Raw genomic sequence first — 20,209 nt, 5'->3', positions numbered from 1 at the left:
AAATGATATGGCATCCATCATCACACCCGCAGGGCTGACACTCAAATGATTAGTTAACGATGGTACCGTGTAGATGGTTATATCCCTTCCACACCTTTCAGCGATTTTGCAAAGTAATCGATAGAGTTCGTTACCGTCGATAACTCTACAGGCAAACGGATTTTCCCATAACACTTCGTATTTATTTGCACGTACCATAGCGTATATTCGTTTCACGTTTTCAATAATCAAATCGCAGGAACACAAGTATTCTGGTAGTCCACGTCCGCAATAGTCGAATTTCTTACAATCGATAGCGTGTGTTTTATCACCACAGTGAACAGAGTGAGTGACAAGCATCATAAAACAATATTTACATATATACGATGCAATAAACTTCAATTCGTTAACCGAATCGGTAAAAGTCTTCTCCATCACTAATACAAATCCGATAATTTTTTACAGAAAAACAATATCTCTTTGTAATCGTTCAAGTTACGATTGGTCTTTGCGATTCTTTCGTTAATTTTTTTTTTTTTTTTTTGTCAAAAATATGTTCATATCACACTCACTCACCACAGTCCAATCTATCATATCTGTAAGTTCACTTTCAATATCTTGAATGTATGTTTTGAACGGTATTCCTAAAAGTACGGTATTTGGTAATGTCTCAGTTTCTGTAATTATTGAAATCGGAAATCGATCCGTTAATATATCCTTTAAATGCGTTAGATTTGTTATCGGGCTAGTCAGTAAGAAAGTCACCATCCATGTGGACACTTCCATCGTTAAGGCTTGAATGATTGTGGTTTTATATTATACCTTACCCCCACCACAATCACTATAACGAATATAATGTCTACACATTCCGTCTACGGTATCGATTTTTAAACTGTCTAAATATTCTTGTAATCCGTTGTAAAGTTCAGCGTAAGTAGCGTCGTAATTGAAAACCACTCTAACGGCATTGAAACGGTGTACGTCTGCGGTTATACTTGTTGCGTGTGGAAACGCAGCGGTTGTAAGTTTCATAAGATGACGCAACGTTCTTACGCATCGATTCGGAAAAAATCTAATTGTCCACACCGATGCGGCTATATCAACATCCATCGCTAAACTGCGGATGGAATTGTACATCGGGAGGTCTATATAGTTGGTTACGTTTCCACACCACCCACGAGGTAGTAACCGTGGCGCGTTGAGATTTTTTTTTACATGAGTGAAATCTCTCCCCAATAGGCCTACTGTAAAACACTCGAATCTTTTTTTTTTTCAAATTTTTGCAAGCATAAATAATATTCCTGACATAAGGAAGGCTATTACTATAATTGAGATCTCTAACCAAAGATGTTGATTCATCAACATCTTGCAGCAGACTGAGCTCTACAGCGGTTCTCGACGTGGAACAACATGTTAAAACGAAAGCGGCACGTTTTCCTTGATGCAGTCTTGACAACGAGTTGAGTGGCGATGCGCATCCATCCTTTCGTTACACCAACAACATTTTACACACAATTCGTTAAAGGAATAGTAATAACCGTTTTTTGCCAATTCCTCTTTGTTTTCAGCGTTTGTGTTCACAAACGAACGCAATCGATCGGCTTCCCTTACAAGATCCAACGGCTTTTTACACAACTTTAACCACTCCATGTAGAAACAACCGGAATGTAACGCACATTTCCACTCACCTTGTGCGCGGTGTGGTACGGACAATTTACGATAAAGTTTAATTTCGGTTTCGGTGCGTCGTCCGGTATCTGACGAACATCGTTATGAAACCGACGCAAAAATTCCACTTTCTCCAGCCCTTTGGTGTATATCGTTGCAAACTGTGAACATAACGCCTTCATGATATCGTCATTGTATACGACTTCCCCGTAATTCCAATCGATTTTGTGAAAATTCCTCTCCAACCGTCCGGCCATCCGTTTGTATTTAGATGACATCTCTGACTTTGGGTACGGTGGTCGAAAATGAAGAATCATATAGCATCCATTACCGACAACAGCAAGTTCCTTAACTATAAACTCACCTCGTTTGCCGAGAAAGCCGTGATACTCGATAACTCCTTCCATGACGAACGCTCAACCGTGAATGAGGACGGAGATATGTAACCACCTATGAAATTACAATGTTGGTGGGGGATATCCCTTCGTTCTCCTCCTCCCCCTTATCCACCTTCTTCTTCTCATTGGTCTTGGTCTTTTTGATCGTCTGTTCAGGTTTATCATAAGATTTTTTACGCGGATTTCTCTTTTTGCGGATCTTCGTTGGTTTCGATTTCACCTCCTTCTCAGTCGGTTTCGGATGGTGTTCGGTATTATCGTTCATGAATAGAAACGACTGAACGTCGTCTGGCGAATAAGAACATCCTCCTTCCATGACGGATGGTCAACAACTACTGATTTGTATATGCGCAGTCGGATTAAGCCTTTTTTAAGTAGAAGTGTTGGGGACACCCCCTCCACCTCTTCTTCATCCTCGTTTAGAGGACCATCATAGTCATCATCATCATGTGCGTGTAACGTTATGTTAGGTAATGAGATATTGGTAGCGTTTACCTTTGGTAACACTGTTGTCTTCGCTGAAGGTAATGATGATTTTACATTCACTATGGTTTTCCTCTTCAATGCGGTTTTGTCGATGTTTACCTTTGGTAACACTATTGCTTTTTCTGAAGGTGATGATGTAGTGTTGTTGCTAACTACACCAGCAGACACGTTTTTTGAAGATGATGATTCGGTAGTGTTGTAAAAAATAGTCAACGCTTCCACAGACGATGAATTACACCATATTAACGGTACCGACGACGTTTGTGACGAAGAAAAAATAATTTTACATCTTATCGGTTTCATAATCGGACATGGTACCGGATAGATGTTAAATAATACTGACACAAGTAATCCGATCAATAAGCCTGTTTTAAATACTCCCAATGTTACCAACCACCACTTAAACGACCACCACCACCACCATCGTGATGCCGATCGTACATCGTACCCACCTCTCTTTTTTTCATCATCAAATGAAAACGTTTCCGTCATTACATAACCTTTTTCACTATTCCCGTAAGCGGAGTGTATGTGACGATGCTATCATGTATAATGAGACAGTAGGCAGTTGTCTGGGGGGGGTATATTGTTTTTGGTCTCGAAATCGATACGCACATCCTCCGTTCCTGTTTTAAGCGATTCGTTCTGACGGGAACAGTCGATAACTATTAATGGTACACTGGCTTTGAAATCTGCCAAACTGTAAGCGGGATACTCGTCCTCCGATTTGTTGTAATAACCAGACCGAAAGCTGGCAAACATTTCATACATCATATTCACATCACCCTGTAGACTATCGTACGGATAGTATTGCGAATTCAAATACAGACGAACATTTACCAATTCGCACATATCGAAGAGCGTCAGTGACTTTGTAGCTTTATCTTTTCTGTCCGTCTGTAAACCGAATATCACGTATCTCGGTTTCTCCGTTTGCGCACACGTTTTTATTGTCCATGAATGTATGTTTGTTTGTGGTAGTGCCGGATATTCGTGGATTTGCCATGTACGAAAAGCTATCGCTAACGGTCTATCTCGTTCTACTACTTTCAACAAATCTAACCGCATCGTATCGGCAACATGAACATATGGAATTTTCCACGCTACCTTTGTCACTTTCAACTTGGAATCGGGTGCTTCTTTGGAAGATATTAATGCGTTCACATCGTTGGAAGATCTAAGCAAAACCAATTCTTGTTTGACGTTCAATATTATGTGTTTGTAGTCTTCGGCGAAACCCATCAGCAGCGGTACGTAGAAGCAAAATCTTCCCGTGTGTTCTTCCAAATCGAATTTATCCGACGCTTTGAACTTCCACCCGAAGTTTTCCAAAATATTTTCTTCGCTTTTACGCAACGATAAGATGTTTTTTATCGTTGTTGTTATTCCCAACTTTTGTACGCGACACATCTCCGTTCCGTTTATGTCGTATCGTATCTCCTCAAAGAGAAACGGTATCGCGTTGTTTGTTAACCACGATTCAGTTGCCTTGTTATCACCTGCCTTAGTAGTTAGCTTCCCTTCGACCATCAAATAGCTTTTATGCGGTAACGTATACACATCTTGTTGGTGTATCGGAATCCGGATTTCATCGTTGTTGTTGTAAGTCGACGAAGCGTACGGTAGATGGGTATGATATTCGTACTGTGTGATCGTGTTATCGAACGAAACACTTTCACCGACGTCCAACATATTCACTCCTGCCATTACGGTTCACCAAAACTGTAAAACCAAGTTTTCGAAGAAACAACACGTTACGCGATGTTATCGCTTTGGTGTTTGCACGTCGACTGATCGATGTGTGTGACGTTTCGCTACTACTACCACCGCTATTGTATATTAACCCCATCGGTTGGTTTTCCTTTGTAAATGCAGTCTCACCGTTACGGTTTCACCGCGGAAATTTATAAGTTTTCCGTCCTGATCGGGAAACTTTATTGCGATCTCGTCTAAGTTCTTTGTATTCACCGGTAGATATATTATATTCTTTGGCGAATCGATTATTTTGAAACCAGGTGGAACGCTTAGCGTGAATTCGTGCAACACGTGTCCTTCTGATCCGTTCGTATAGGAGCCTCGAATAAGGTTGCATTCGACCCGTACGGTGTTCACGTTGTTAATGGCGACTGGCTTCGATGACTCGTGCCATATATTCGCCGTCAGATTAGTTTTCTCGAACCCCAACAACGGTGCCAGACTATCTTTTGACGTAAGATCGATCGCGGCACTGCATTTAAGTTCGCATTTTAACGTGTTGTTATTCGGACGCATAAGTAAATCTATTTGGTGTTTGTCTTTGAGTTCATCGCTCAATCGTTTAGCGATATCGTCCAACTCGTACGATCCGGTCGGAAGCGTCAGTTTAATTGTTTTTTTAGGTTTCTTTGGAACGACAATAATTGTGTTGTTGATTCGCTCTTCGACATTCGGAATAGAGTGATATGTGGTTAGGTTTATCAAGGCTAATTCCCATTCACCATTAGACAAATCCAATGGTGGAAAGATCGTAGCGTTTAATAACGACGTATTTCCACTTATACAGAACATGTTTACCTGTAGACTGACGAATCACGACTGAGAAATTCTAGACATAAATGTCCGCAGATAACGGTGTTTACAGTCTGCCTACTTTTATAATTGAAGTTTATAATCGCATCGGATGGAAAATAACGCATCAATTCGTTAGGTGGACGAAGATTACCGAAACTATCAAAATAGTCCACCATCCGTCTACGTTTTCTATAACATACCCAGTGTGTACCATAACCGGTACTGCAATCAAGATTAACTATCGCAGACTCGTTAGTCTTTGGTTTTTTGGGTAATGCGTCCGACATGAAGACTCCTCGAAAATCGGCTATATTTAGTTTTCTGGCGTACCATATCAGTTCTATATTCGATAGCGGTCGCACTGGTATTCCCTTTATTGGAGACGATGACAACGACGACGACGACGACGACGTTTTTTTTACCACCAATCCCCGAACCGGTCAAAGGGTAGGGTTTAAGGTATAATCCCTGTCCTGCAGTGCTTGCCATTTCAACAAGACGTTTTATATTAGTTCTTTTTGATCGTCTTCTTCGTCTTCTTACTCTTCCACCGCCGAACTTTGCTTTTAACTTCATCGCGTTTGTAACCGCTAATGCGGTAGCCTTTTCTGCGATGCTCGAATCCTTAGCTTTAACTCTTTCCCAAGCGCTATCGGCTAATCTACGATCCGCAACCGCTCTGTTTTCGTTGTCACTGTACGTAGCGTATGCGATATCGTGTTCTTTACAAGCCGCGTCCAACTTGTTTACACCAGGGTCACCTCTCTTTAATCGTTTTTTTAAATTCGTTCCCGGTCCGCAGTACTGATAGCCCGGAATATGTAGCTCTACCGGCAATAAATCGACTCCTTTGTTTAAAACTTTACCCACAACCTTTTTGACACCTTTTAATGCCTTATCACCGATATAAGATCCTAACACACCAGCAGCTCCTGTCGTTAGAGATGTTAACAGTCCTCCGCCTCGTTTAAGACTGGCTATTCGTTTAGATCTTCTCACCTTACCCTTTCGAACAGGAGAACGTTTTGACCTCCTCACTCTTGCCATGTCGGATAGACAATGAACCCATTTACAATGTTCCACCATCTTACATTGGTTCCGTGATCGGTGGTCTTATAATAACATCCTCCTTCTTCTTCGACGCATCTTTGTTTGAATCCGAGATCGGAGGGTGTATCATATTTTTGTACACATCTTCTTTCGTTGCTGAATCTGTGATCGGAGGGCGTATCATATTTTTGTACACATCTTCATTCGTCGTATCTGTTTTTGAATCCAAGATCGGAGGGTGTATCATATCCTTCTTCATCGTATCTGTTTTTGAATCCGAGATCGGAGGGTGTATCATATTTTTATTCACGTCCTCCTTTGTTGTATCTGTGATTGGTAGACGAACCTCATTCTTAGTCAGATCCTCCTTCTCCTTATCTTCAATGCGTCTTTCTAGATCTGTGTCCAGTTGGTCTTTTTGTAACTCCACTTTAACATTATCTGAAGCTTGTTTAGACTGTTGTTTGTTTGGCACACTGACTTTGTCTAAAAGTTGCATAAAGACGTCTCGATCAACATTATGATAATTCGGATAATTAGGAAGTTCATCCTCTACATACTCCATTATCAATCTGTAAAATCTGAACAGACATTCCACAACGTATTCTTTTGTAGTTAGATCTGATGACTCTACTGGAGTTCTAGCGTTGGTAACAACACTTCCTTTCACATCTACTATTCCATCTTTCCTAAACAAACACCTATCATCGATATCTTTTTTTACACGAAACTCCTTTTGATCAACATACCACCTTGTGACAAGATCCTTTGCTCTTATCGCCTCACCAGAATTCATCAGGACGCTTCCTTTCATATCAATAATATTCTTTTCACCAAACAGGTTGTTATATAAATATTTGAGGTTTACGGCATCGCTTTTTTCGATAGGTTCACCAACATCACACAAACGCTTATTTGAAAAGGAAATTTCGTCGTCGTTGTTGTTGTTGATTGAAGGTATGTATCGATTTACCAAATCGCTTTGCTTTACGTAAATCTTGTTCGTAAAACCGAAGGTGGTAGCATCATCATCCTCTATCGGACATCCCACGTTGCACAACCTCCGTTTTCTAATATTGTAATTTCCATCGGTGGTTTTATCAAACGTTTCGATAACCCGCGTAGGTGGTGGTCTGTTACCGATCGCTCCTCCACGAAAACGTCCGAACTTGTCGATACTCATCTTTAGACTGATTAAAATAAAATATTTCCTCTACCCTCTTTTATGTATCCACTTTCTTGCAATTCTTCTACAATGGACACGATTTCGTTATTATGACCGGTATGACCCGCACGTTTCGAAGCCAATAAAAGTCGCAGTCTATCGCACAGTTCATTCGGATCGTCCCAGTAAACGTAATCCGGTCTAACCGTTTTCTTCGCTCTCATCAACAGACCCGATCCGGTTATTGGACTTTCGTCGTCATGACCGCTTTCCGACGAAAGATGCGTACGAGGAAACAGTCTTTTGATAATATTCTTGTACTTTAACGATCGACTGGAAATTATGCGACCGGTATTTTGACTTTTATGCGCCTCAGTAGTTTCTAATATTTTCTTATAGTTATTTAAATCTTTGGTTGTATAATCTACAGGCTCATTCAAAAAAATCAATTCATATAAACCTTTGGAACCGCTATACGTCTTGTTGTCGATAACTATTTTATTTCCTTTGAACTGGAGTGGTTTTGTTCCGATCATCCATTGATCGTCAATGTTTTTAACTCCGTAGACGTTGTCTATTTTTTTACCTTTATCTGTTACGGTAAGATTCAAGAAATGTTTTGCACGAAACCCCATCGTTTTCGGTGTCGACGGGTCTACAGGTTTCACGAACTGTTTTTCCGACGTCGGTGTTTTAAAGAGTCTTCTCATAACTGTCGGTGTCTCTTCCACCACCACCTCCTCCTCCGCCTTTTCAACCACTCCATTTGCATTCTCTTCTTGTTCTTTTTTAACATCGTACTTTTGTTTAAACGATTGATTAAGTTCTCGGAGCGGTTCGACAATAGGCTTAAATTGCTTTTCAATAACTTGTTCCGATTCTGTTATTCCTTGCGTAATAGCGCGATGTTTTCGTTTAATCGAATCTCGTATTCTATCGATTTCCATTACCAACTTCACAGACGACGACGACGAGGATGGCATATCGACCTCGTTCTTGTTCGACATCGTGGTTACGAATGATCGGAAAACAGTGATCACATCACCATCCTAGTTCCACCGATCTAAAGAACACTGCATGTTTTTTGATTCTGCGTAGGAAACGTATAACATCGATTAACGAAACATTCATTCTCACCGGACGACGATTGGTATTGCACAATTCGCGGTAATATTGTGTCACACCCTGATCGATAGACGGTATCATGAGTTTCGTGCATGTGTCTTTAAAGACGATTGCTCTTTTTACATTTCCAACCCACAGCGGAATATCCACAACGGTTGAGTGATCGCGTTGTGGTACCTTTGTCAAGTACCGTGTGGAAAGTCGTCTGATCGGATGACGGTCACCTTCCGAATGTAAATGCAACAGATAGCTATTCAACAACCAAAATTCGTCCGGTTTCGCTCCTGCATATTCGCACCACTTTCGCAGCAGGTCTTCGTTTTGGATTTCAAACAGTTCGCGTCGTTCGTTGTATTTCAATCCGAACGAATCTGCGTATAATCGCAACGTAGGTAGCGCTTCGTTTAGAAATTCGCCAGAAAAGAGCGCCTGCGCCCTGTTGTTTACGATGTCAAACGGTAATCCTCCTCGTCTTATCGGTAATGTTTCCGGTACTTGGTCGGTAAATTGTACTCCGTAAGCCGTGTCCACAAAACATTTTCTACCGTATGATAACGCTAAGCGGTACAACGTTTTTGGCGACCTGATCGGAATAGTTCGTTCCGTGATCACTGTACAGCATCTCGCACCTTCTAGACGACTACCGTATTCCAACATGTGCATGTAAACGTTTGTATAGTCCATAGACGCATGACGGTTTCGAAGTTCCAATATTTTGTACACGAGCGGAGAGGGTCTAAATCTTGAAATAAAGTTCCATCCGTGTCGGACTGTTGTGTTGAACATGTTTTTATCGTAAATCACCAGTTCGATAGGCATCTCGTACTTGTCGCATTCTTCTAAAAATTTTAACCATATACGCTTATTGAAAATCTTACCTTCGCTAGTAATCATCAACAGTACGACCAACGGATAGTCACGATTCATTCTTTTTACATGTCGCCAACAACGTCGGTCTTTATTTTCACAGTAATTCACTTTGCGACAAACGTAGTTGCCGCAAAACTTCTGACGGGCGCTAAAATATTTGGAACACAAGTTGTTTTGCGGCTTTTGTCTAAAATGTATCGCGTTAGCGTACGGTATACAGTCCTCGTAAGTGTGTATGCTTGCCATTGTTACCGACTATCAACTGATCTCTTTTACAAAAACATCAAAGCCTACTCTATACCGTCCACCGTTGATATCACTCTCCTTATCCATAACCAAAAATCCATGTCGTTTTCCCCATGCAACACCGCACAGACTTTTAAACCGATCGAATTTCATATCGGTATTTACATGATCTTGATATATGTGATGTAAGTTGAGGTCATCTTGTTTGAATATAAGAAGCAGATTTGCGTTGTCCCGTACAAGGTGCTTCCCGGCATTGGAATATGTCTGTGTCAAATAAAAGCTATCGATGTTGTTGTGTCGTCCCATTGCAAAGTATTTGCGAATATTATGTTGCTTTTCGCAAGCTACATCATCGAAAATCATTATCGAGTTCGGTTCCGCTTCGTCAGGTGCCATTACATGATCGTTTTCAGAATAGGCAAAATAGCCGATCTCCGGAACACCGGTCATGACATGTTCTAGAAACTTATATTTCGGTTGGTACAGCGATTTGGAGAACACATAAATATTTCTGAATCGTAAACCGACCGGTGAGAACAGCAAGTTGAATAGGACATTTGTTTTTCCGCAATTAGACGGTCCGCAGATAATACATCTGATTGTATTCGGTAGAAGAGGTCCATGACGAGACCTTTTTCCCTCTCCACACCCGGCTCCTGTATAATCGTCGAAGTTTTCTAGCGTGATATTACCGACCTGTTGACGTTCCAACTTCATGTTTATGACTGATCGATTCACTACACCAAATCCGCCTTATGTATCCAACTGTTGTGTTTTCCATCAAACCCTTGCCACTTTACAAATAGCCTATCGCCTTTTCTTCGTAAGACTTTCTCGACTAAATACACATTATTTGTAACGTTAGTTTTAGTGAGCTCTTCAGCGTAAAATTTACCGCTCACCACCTCACCGTGAACATCGATCAACGTGTAAGTACACGGACGCGTATTATCATGTACCTTATGTACGATAAATATTTCATTCGTCCAATTCGGTAGATATCCTTTGGCGAATGTCTTTTTAAATTTGCTTATACGCACTCGATCGCCGACATTGTATTTCGGTAAAGAAGGTTTTCGATAGAGTACCGTATTTAACCGCTGTAAAACAGCGGCTTGGTTTCGCTTATTTACATCTTTCGGTTTCATTCCGATAGTGCGGTGACTGGTGTTGTATTTTGCGATCAATTTCGGTAGTAATTCTAACCACCTGTAGGTTCCTTGTTCGGTAAATTTTCTCCACATCATCGTTTTCAGTGTTCGATTAAACCGTTCGACTATCGACGCTTTTTTATCCGAATGTGTGGAATAGTGATTTATATTGTACGACTGTAATAGTCGTTTAACCGACGGATTGTAGAACTCTTTACCCAAATCGGTTTGAAAATGTCGCATCTTGTGTTTATCCAATATGGGTTTGAGGGCTTTAGTGATCTCCGTACCGGTTTTGGTTTTAATCGGTACGGCAAATGCTAGTTTAGAAAAACAATTTATCATTGTCAGTATGTAACGATACCCTTTGTTCGATTTAGCATACGGTATCATCTCAACAAGGTCAGCTTGATATAGGTCTGAAATACCTTAAGTTCAACGCGTCTTGTGGGGTAGTTTCGACGCGCCCGTCGATGGAGCTCTTTAGCTATTGACGCCTTGACGTTCATTGTTGTACTGACCGTATTTCGTGTGTGTGTGTGTGTGTGTTTGGATAGGAATAGGAAGACAAAATAGGATCTTTATTTCTTTATTTTTTTTTTACCCGCCTCACAACTCTTATATCTCGGCCTTGGCACCGGCCGTATCGATAAAATAGTCAAATCATTAATTGATTTACAATACTGTAAATCAGTTAATAATTTATTCTCAAGTATCGAATCGGGGGGTTTAGGGTGGTCCTGAAAAGGACCGTTTTAAATTTATAGATGTGTTTTTTTTCTTAATAAAATTTACAAGAAGTTTTATGTGTTTGGTGGTTATCAAATTGTTCCCACATATTTACACATACACCACAATCTACGCATCTTACTCGTAGACCATCACCTTCATAAATAAAGCCTAATAAGGCTACCTTTTATCATCATCTATAGTAGCTCTGTAATTCAAAATCATAACAATATCCAGATGGTTTATGAGTATGTGTTTTTGTAGTATTACTAGTGTCTGGTTCAGTGTTTGCAATTTCATTTGGAATGATAAACGATACGAAATCTGCATATATAACAAAAGGCACCCGTAATGTTGAAGAATAGTCTTTAAACGATACTATATTACCTCGTCTATGATTCTCTCGTTTGCCAATCCATTCATTTGGCATTCTAATTCTCTGAACCTTTCCTTGTTTACAACTATTCCTATTTTTCAACTTGTAATCTTTTAGCGTTAAATACCCTATCTTTCATATCGCTAACATTCCATGAGTGTTTATTAAAGAACCACCCAATGCTTGTTTTGTATCTGGTATTTGAATATGCAACATCAGTTCAGAAACAGATATTTCTTTGTTTAGTTTGTTTCCATTCAAAATAATATTCAATTAAATCATCAAAGCGCTATCAATAGACAATTTATTTTCCACGTAAAGTTTTATTTTTTCTAATTTGTTTGATTTATAAAGAGTTTTTCCGTGTGAAATAAAAACATCTTTAATATATTCACAAATTAATTCTATAAGTAAATGGATTAGAAGTGTATTTTTTTATATAATTGTTCAATATCACCATTTATATTATCTAAAAATATTTTTAAATCATTCTTGTCAGACAGATTTTTATAACAAAATACTAATTTACTAGCATTATCAATTCGTTCAAAATTCATGGTTTTTTGCATTCTTATTACAATTTAAATAATTTTAATAATGATGCGTTATTGATGTTAACATTCACTCTTGTCTCTCTCCTCTCTCTCTCTCATATATATATATATATATATATATATAAATGTATATATACTAATTAAAATGGGTATTTCCCATGACATCACGTGTTCTTTTTATTCTTTTGTAATTAATGAGTATTGTTTTATGAAGGATGCAGAATTGTGCTTACTAGTTGTGTTTTGCTGTGCTTTTTGTAGTAAATACAGGCTTTCGTGTTGAAAAAGAGGGGGTCGCTCTTGCGAAAAATAAACCTAACTTTTGCGTCAGTGGCTCGTGCTCAGGACTGGTCGGACTGATGCAGGAGTTGAGGTTTCTATACTATTGGCATTATGTATTAATATTATTTGCCTGTTATTGTGTTCTTATCTTTTTCATTGAGAAAGCTTGCATCAGTATAAAATATAACCTCATTCAAGCCACCATAAAGCATAATCAAAAATCAAATCATTAAGGATTATAAGAGAGCTGTTTATGAGAAGAGTAAAACACACAACAATTTTTTTATACATACATATTTTTTTTTATTATGGATGTGTTTATTATTTTTTTTGTTTCATTTTTATAGATGATGAATGGGCCTGTAAATAATACTTTGAGTAGTGCAGTTCTACCTCTTAAATAAAAATATTAAATTAGAGATTTAACAGGATAATGTAGCAGAAATATGTTCTTTGTTACCACATCACATGACAAACTGATAACATCACATGGAATTTTTTTTTTTTACATTTGAGGCAATATTTTACTTAACATTCATTTCTCTTTCTTCTGTGCATTTTTTCCTGGTTTTCCAACAGTTCATTATTTTGCTTTATTTTTGCCTTCTCTCCTCTGACCAAATGTTGTTTTTTTTTTACTTTTCTTTGAAATTTTTACTGGTTTTATCTCCTTCAAATATTTTCATTTCATTTACAACCACTGAAATCTATTGATATTCATCCTTTTCTCTGTAAATGTGGTTGAAAATCTGTTTTGTGAGATTTGACTCTTCATTTACTGATGAAATTGACATTTTATCGGTTTCATTGTATTTGTAAATGTCTTTATTACTTCTAAATTTGCATTCATTTTCTTCTTGTATTCTTATTGATTTTAGAATCTTTCTCAAGTTTTTACTCTATTTTTGTATTGGATTTTTTTAATCTGATTTCAAATTGAAGATACATCTGATTCAAACAGGTCCTCTGATTTGATTACTGTATTTTAGTGCCTGATTTTGGCATCTGCTGAGAATGTCCTTTTTGTTGAAAATATCTTTTGTTAGTCGGTAAGCTAATTTTCTTTTATTCTTTCTTGTTTCATTGGTTTTTTATCTAAATCATTTATTTGTATTATTTCTTCCGTATATTTAAATTTGTTAACTTTATTGCTTTTTGCATATTTCATTTTTAGGGACTTGGGGTATCTTGGTTGGTTGTGAATTCTGCCTTTTTCAAAGAAATCTTTACGCCTTATTTTCCCTTCAAATTATTTTAAGTATTTTACTTGTTCAGCTGCCTTTTTGAGGTTCTCCAAGAAAATTGTAATGTTGTCAGCATAAGCACTTACCAATTCCTTTCAGTTTCAGACTCAATTTTATTTAATGGTGTGTTGCAATGTTTTCACCTTTCCCTATTTTTATTACTTTCTTTAGTACACAGATAAAAGTAATTGATGCTGAACCACTCCTTTGTCTTAGTTCTGTTTTAATTTCTAATTCTTCTGACAATTTTACATCTGATTTTGTGTTTAGAATAGTCTGTCTGTTTAGTAATGTTAATTATGTTGAGATCCTTACTAAATACTAGAACATTAAATAAGGAAGTTCTATAGATTGAGTTGTATGACATTGTATGCTCCTTGAATGCACCCTACAAATGCTGAAGATGGTGTGTGATGCCTTCTTCAGCATTTGTAGGGTGGTCCATCCCGATTGGAGTTTACATTTTAAAACAATGAAAATGTGTAAACGGGCATGCGAGGCGATTATGCTTTACGCAGCACTTATTTGGCCAAACAGAATGAGGTAAAAAGCTACCGCAATGTTTTGAGGGCTCAGCGTCTCCTATTAGTTATTATGACTGGGAGCTATAGGACTATTTCATGTGAAGCAGTTCTAGTTATAGCTCTCGCGATAACTAGAACTATAACTAATTAACTACAACATGACAACTAGATAACTAGCATATATCGTGGCAGTGATGACTAGAACTGCCTCACGTGAAATAGTCCTGTAGTCCCTCGTCATAACAGATAACAGAAGATGCTGAGCCCTCAGCAGAATGTTGGAGAGTTAAACCAATTAACGTCCTTGCGTCGGAACGTCAGTTACATTACACTGCGAAGAAGTGGGGTGAACTGACCGCGCAGCGTATTCGGGATATAGAGAAGGAAGGTTTTGGTATTTGGCAGGACACGTGGGGTGAAACGTCAGATGGGCGGTATACGCATGGTCTCTTTCCAGACGGGAAAAGGGTGTTGGGAGTCACTTCATGGATATCTCCGAACCGGCATGTGACTCATTTCCTTTCAGGGTTTGGGGCATTTCAGGACAGTCTAGCTTGATTTGGCTTCTATACTACGATACTAAGCATTGAGGACACTGACTCGAGTCAGTGTCCTCAATGCTTAATATCAGATGATGCATATCATTTCTGTACGTCTGTTTAAAATATGAGTTTAGGCTTGTAAAGGTGGTTAGGGAGCTTAAGGGTATTGGTTCAAGACTGGATCTGCAGGCTAACTGAAAAATTAGAGATGAGTGAAAGATGTTGAAAGATTTTTAAGGCTTTTGGCGCTCTAAAGAATTGTATAGAGAGTATTTTGTGTAAAATAGTACCCTGGGTGGCTAGGGACCCGTTTAGTGTTTTTCCGCTAGAATAGGCGCATTTGGCGCTTGTGTCCAGTTGATGTTTTTTATGTTCGTGGGTTGATTTGTAGGTAATTTTGGATGTTTTCCAAAATATATGGAATGGTATGTCAAAATTGTGAAGTTGCAAACAATTTTTGAGGGTATGAGATTATATTTGTTATAGTTCAATTGGTAAACTTTTACTGGTTATCAGTTTTTTGATTTGGTTTGGGCGAGTTTGAAAAATATACGTTAGTTGATGGGTTTCTAAACCAATGGAAACACCTCTTGAGCATTTGCATTAGTGCCATCCTGATATAGGCTGTACTACTGATGACTGGAATATGTAATCAAGTATTGAGGGTCTAGAAGATGACCTCTAGTAAAGCCATCAGGGCTTCAAACAGAGGGGGCAGTGTGGTGACTGGGATCATCACAAGGCAGGTGTCTTCTTTCCCTAAGGGGTCAGGATGGAGATGTTCTATTCAACTTATCTTGCATCATTTTGTTCAAAATTAAATTCTTTACAAGTTTTGTTTTAAACTTTTATGTCTTTATTACCCATTTAACAAAGTTATTGTATATCAAACACAAAAATCAGGGTGTTTTACCCCAATTTATTGGTTTTCACCCAAAATTTCTCAAAGACTATTGTAGATGCGGTTCTGGAACTATTTTATTCAATGTTTTATGTCAACAATCATAAGAAAAACCAATAGAAACCACATAAAAATTACAAATTCTGCCCCTTAATTAACGTGTTAAAATTTTCAGTGCAACCTCATTATATCAAGATAGCTGAAATCTGAATGAAATCTTTCACTAACCGTAACTTGCAAACGAAGCATTTTAGGACATAGCACTTTAGGTATATGAACTTTTACATTATTTTCACGAGTAGAATAGGTAATGTAAATCCCAGGAGAACTTTGTGATAATATACCACTTAGTATAGAATATTGAGATAAGACATACCGTACTTTAATTTTATATTGAAAGTACTTTCATGGGATCTCTTATTCTCAGCCATGATTGAATTATTTAATTAAATTTCATATTAAAAATAATATAATAAACTATGTTCATGGTGTAATGTTTGTGCTACATTATTGTAATATTAAAATGAGATCTCAATGTTCTGTTCTAGGTGTTTATATTATAGAATTTAAAACATAATTTAAGAGTAGAGGAATAATATGAATGTTTAAAATATGAATTTTACTAATATATATATATATATATATATATATATATATATATACGTGTGCATAGTTGTGTACTTATAATAGACATAATACATAATATAAATTATAGTTTATAGTACTATAATATGATATAATTTAGATAATATTACAACAAATAAACAGAACTTAAGGTTAATATCAATTTGAATTTATTTTGGTTAATTTTGAACCCAGTAGTTAACTACACCTCTCATTTTTGGCCTCTGTTCTCGCACTTTGACAAATAACAACTATGCCACTTCAGAATCTGATGCCAGAAGGACAATAATCTTCTAGTTTTGTCACACGTAAGGTGCATATTAATTAGCTAATTGTGATAAAACAAAATGTAATCAAAAAAATATTTTTTATTTGCTATACTAAATTGCACCACAAATAATTGTATCAGCACATTATGAAAAAGTATTAAACTGACTTTTTGTTCTTTTTTAAATCTTAAAATCCATTACAAAATTTTACATAAATGTAATGAAATAATAATAATTACATCCATTTTAATTTATTTAAAATTAAAGTGTTTAAAAATAAATTATAACCTTTAAAACTACCAAATTTGTTATTTTAAACTAAACTAGTTTTCTAATCTTCAAATTATTTTTTTTATACTGGGCTCTATGTCAGAGGGGTAACCGTATTATTTATTTCAAGGTCTCTTTATTGATAACAAAAATTATTTTACAAGACTAGCAATCTTTATGATTTTTAAAGATCTTTTTTTATTGACACACAATACTTGACATAACAGTTAAAAAGTAAGGGACCATACAATTGTAGATGAGAAATATTCTTGTCTTTTACAGAAATTGCTATTTTTTGTTGGCTATAGTTCATTTTTACAGATGTAATACAGATATATTTTTGCTATGTAAAACAAAATAAAGCTGGAGAAAGGACATTTTTATTCTTACTTGACATATTGGATAAAATATTTTTGAATTTTTTTGTTAATCTCTCAGTTTCAAAAATTTATTTAAAAAAATTTTTCCTCATACAAATGAAACTAGATGTAAAATACTGAGTAACATAAATAATAGAATTTATTTCAGTAATTAATTTACCATATTAAGAAAAAGTAGTACAAAAAACTAGACTCTTACAAAGAGATTAAATTAATAAACAGACTTAATTTTTATTTCAATAATATTAAAGTAAAAAAATATTATTATTATTTAATAATTTTTGAATAATAGAATACTTGAAACTTTTTATACTAAAGAGACCAAAAACTTTCCTGACCAATGATACTTGGATTACATGAATAAGAGGAAGCATAGGCAGAGTTTAGTTTTCTAAATTAAACAGTATTATTTCCTAATAAAAGAGTAGGATGACATAATGTATAAAATACATATATAAATTAAAAATGTTAACTTATCATTGTGTTTACATTTACGCTGACATACAGACCGCCGACCAATTTATCTATAGAGTTGCCCAAATGCAGGAACTAAACTTTTCCATTGGAGACTTTCAGTTTTGTTCAAAGAACAAAACTGAAAGTCTCGCCAATTTAACTCTACAGATAAGTTGGTCGGTCTGTAGCTCGGAGAAACTTCATCCAAGGTCTGTAATGTTTCACGTTAAACCAACAGCTATGTGCCCTGACACAGCCTTACCCAATTTAAAAAAAAAATTGTTTTATTGCATAATGAAATGTATTTTTTAGTGGTTTGCAGTCGTTTTACAGCAATAACATTTGATAATCATATATTTAGATTTAAAAACCATCATCATAAGTATTTGTGACTGGATTTTAGTACCTAGAGTAATTTTAAATAAGAAATAAACTACTATTTATTTTGTCATTTTGACCCTAGGCAATATTTATATGCATTTTATACTGATTTTAATAAAAGTAGGAGCTCTATAATTTGAGCTGTACTTCTTTATTGTGGTCCTTTCATCAGTACATTGATTTTGATATTATTTATTGTGCACTGTTTCTCTGGTGATCCAATATAACTCTGGATAATGTAATGGAAATTTGCTTAAAGACAAATTACATTGTGCAGATGGTTTAATTACTTTGTATCATCATTGATTTGTGTGGAAAAGTTATAGTGTAATACTGTGTAAGCTGATATCATTCTGATCAGTATTTCAGAAAAAAGAAAGAAGATTCACAATTCAGAAAGATTCACAATCGGAAGGTCCGATCGGTCACGAAATTAAAACCACAGTGAAAATAAAAAAAAAATTATTTGTAACAAGTACTTACATAGTTACACTATTTCTCTACATAGTCGCCAGTCCGATTTAGAAATTTGTCGTAGCGTGGTAACAACTTTCCAATCCCCTCGTCATAGAACGGAGCCGCCTGTGTTTTCAGCCATGTTTCTACGCTGGTCTGCAGCCTGTGCCAAAATGGTGTCCTCCTAACCAGCGTTTCATGTGATGTTTGGTTTCAATTAACCACACATCTCAGTAATGGTCAAACTGAGACTGTACAAGACTACACTTCATTTACATTCATACATATCATAATCTGAAGTATTATCTGAACGGTAATTACCGAAGACTAAACAGGAAAAATAAAAAAAAAGGTATACTTATGAGTGTATACCATGTATGAGGTATACGTGTTTTCACATAATTTATCATAATACCAAAATAAGCGCTAGTATAGCTTCCCGGTAGACTATCTAATACCATACGTTAAGTATCGTTGTTAGTGCGTGTTTTACATCAATGACTTGTTTAGTTAAAGATAAGATAAGAGGTTATGTTTATTTTTGATGTTCGATTACTTTGTAATTTAATATTTCCTGAACAAATTAAAAAGTCCTGATGGTTTGTATATAAATAGCTGAAGATCAGTGATATTGTTTAATATTCTAACTGTGAAGTTGTATATTATTTTGTACTTCGGTTTCGATGTTGAAATGGAATCTTTTATTTTGGGAAAACTGCCTTTTGTTGTGAATAACGATGAAATATCACTGCACGTCATTTCTTCTGAAATATATGTATTAAGGATTACAGATGATAGACACGTTTCGCTTTATAGTTTTAGTGTTAAAAATTCTAACTCTCAATCCTTTCAGTTGATTTGGGAAAATACTGCAGTAGTTAGAGACTGGTAACTTCATTATATTAACAGTTGATTATTATTTAAGTTATGTTTTTAAGCATGCATTTCTTTCAATTATAATTCTGTTAGTTTAGAAAGTAAAATATTAATTATCTTCATCTGAATGAAACATTTTTCTTTTGTTTGATTGGATTGCATGTATTTTGGAACACCTTTTTTTTTTAAATCTCGCCAATATTTATGTAATATATCTGTGAAGTGTATCATGTTAGTTTTAAATATAGTTTTATTGGCTAGATTTTTTTTAAACAAGTGAAATTCTCGTAAAAATTTAACTTGTTCATATTATAAAAGGGCAAAATTCTTTAAGGTACAACAGTTGTATTGTTATTTTTAGCAATGGGTAAGTGGTATAAATATAAGTAATCTATAGCCAACTTTTTTCTTACAAAAGATTTTACTGAGTATTTAATAAATTTACTTTCTACATGTGTGTAAAATATATTTATAGTATATTTAAAATATATCCTTTTTAGTCCCTTTTATAGCCATATAAAAGGGATTAGCCATATTTTAACATTAGGATGATTACATATTAATTCAACAAGTATTTGTTGAATTGCAATTTCTAGTTTTTATGAAATTTGATATATGGTCAACATAACCTTATTTTTAAGCACTAACAATTTT

The 20,209-nt window shown here is 36.1% G+C and overlaps 1 protein-coding gene across 21 annotated transcripts in view; it reads left to right on the top strand.

Annotated features, from left to right (window-relative positions):
* The window catches only part of LOC142320422 (uncharacterized), a 137,706-nt gene that overhangs the window by 39,801 nt on the left and 77,696 nt on the right, over positions 1–20,209 (top strand). For 2 of the 21 annotated variants that reach the window (XM_075358156.1, XM_075358152.1), the window contains exon 1: positions 19,223–19,567. The exons of the other annotated variants lie outside the window; for them this stretch is intronic. The gene's annotated coding sequence lies outside the window, so the exon portion shown is untranslated. Of the gene's footprint in view, positions 1–19,222; positions 19,568–20,209 lie in introns of those variants that run through there. 21 annotated transcript variants of the gene reach the window in all.

The sequence above is a fragment of the Lycorma delicatula genome, chromosome 2 (genome assembly GCF_047948215.1).
Source record: "Lycorma delicatula isolate Av1 chromosome 2, ASM4794821v1, whole genome shotgun sequence".
Taxonomy (NCBI): Eukaryota; Metazoa; Arthropoda; class Insecta; order Hemiptera; family Fulgoridae; genus Lycorma; species Lycorma delicatula.
Note: the sequence above shows the minus strand (reverse complement) of the source record. Positions and strands in the feature narration are given on the sequence as shown.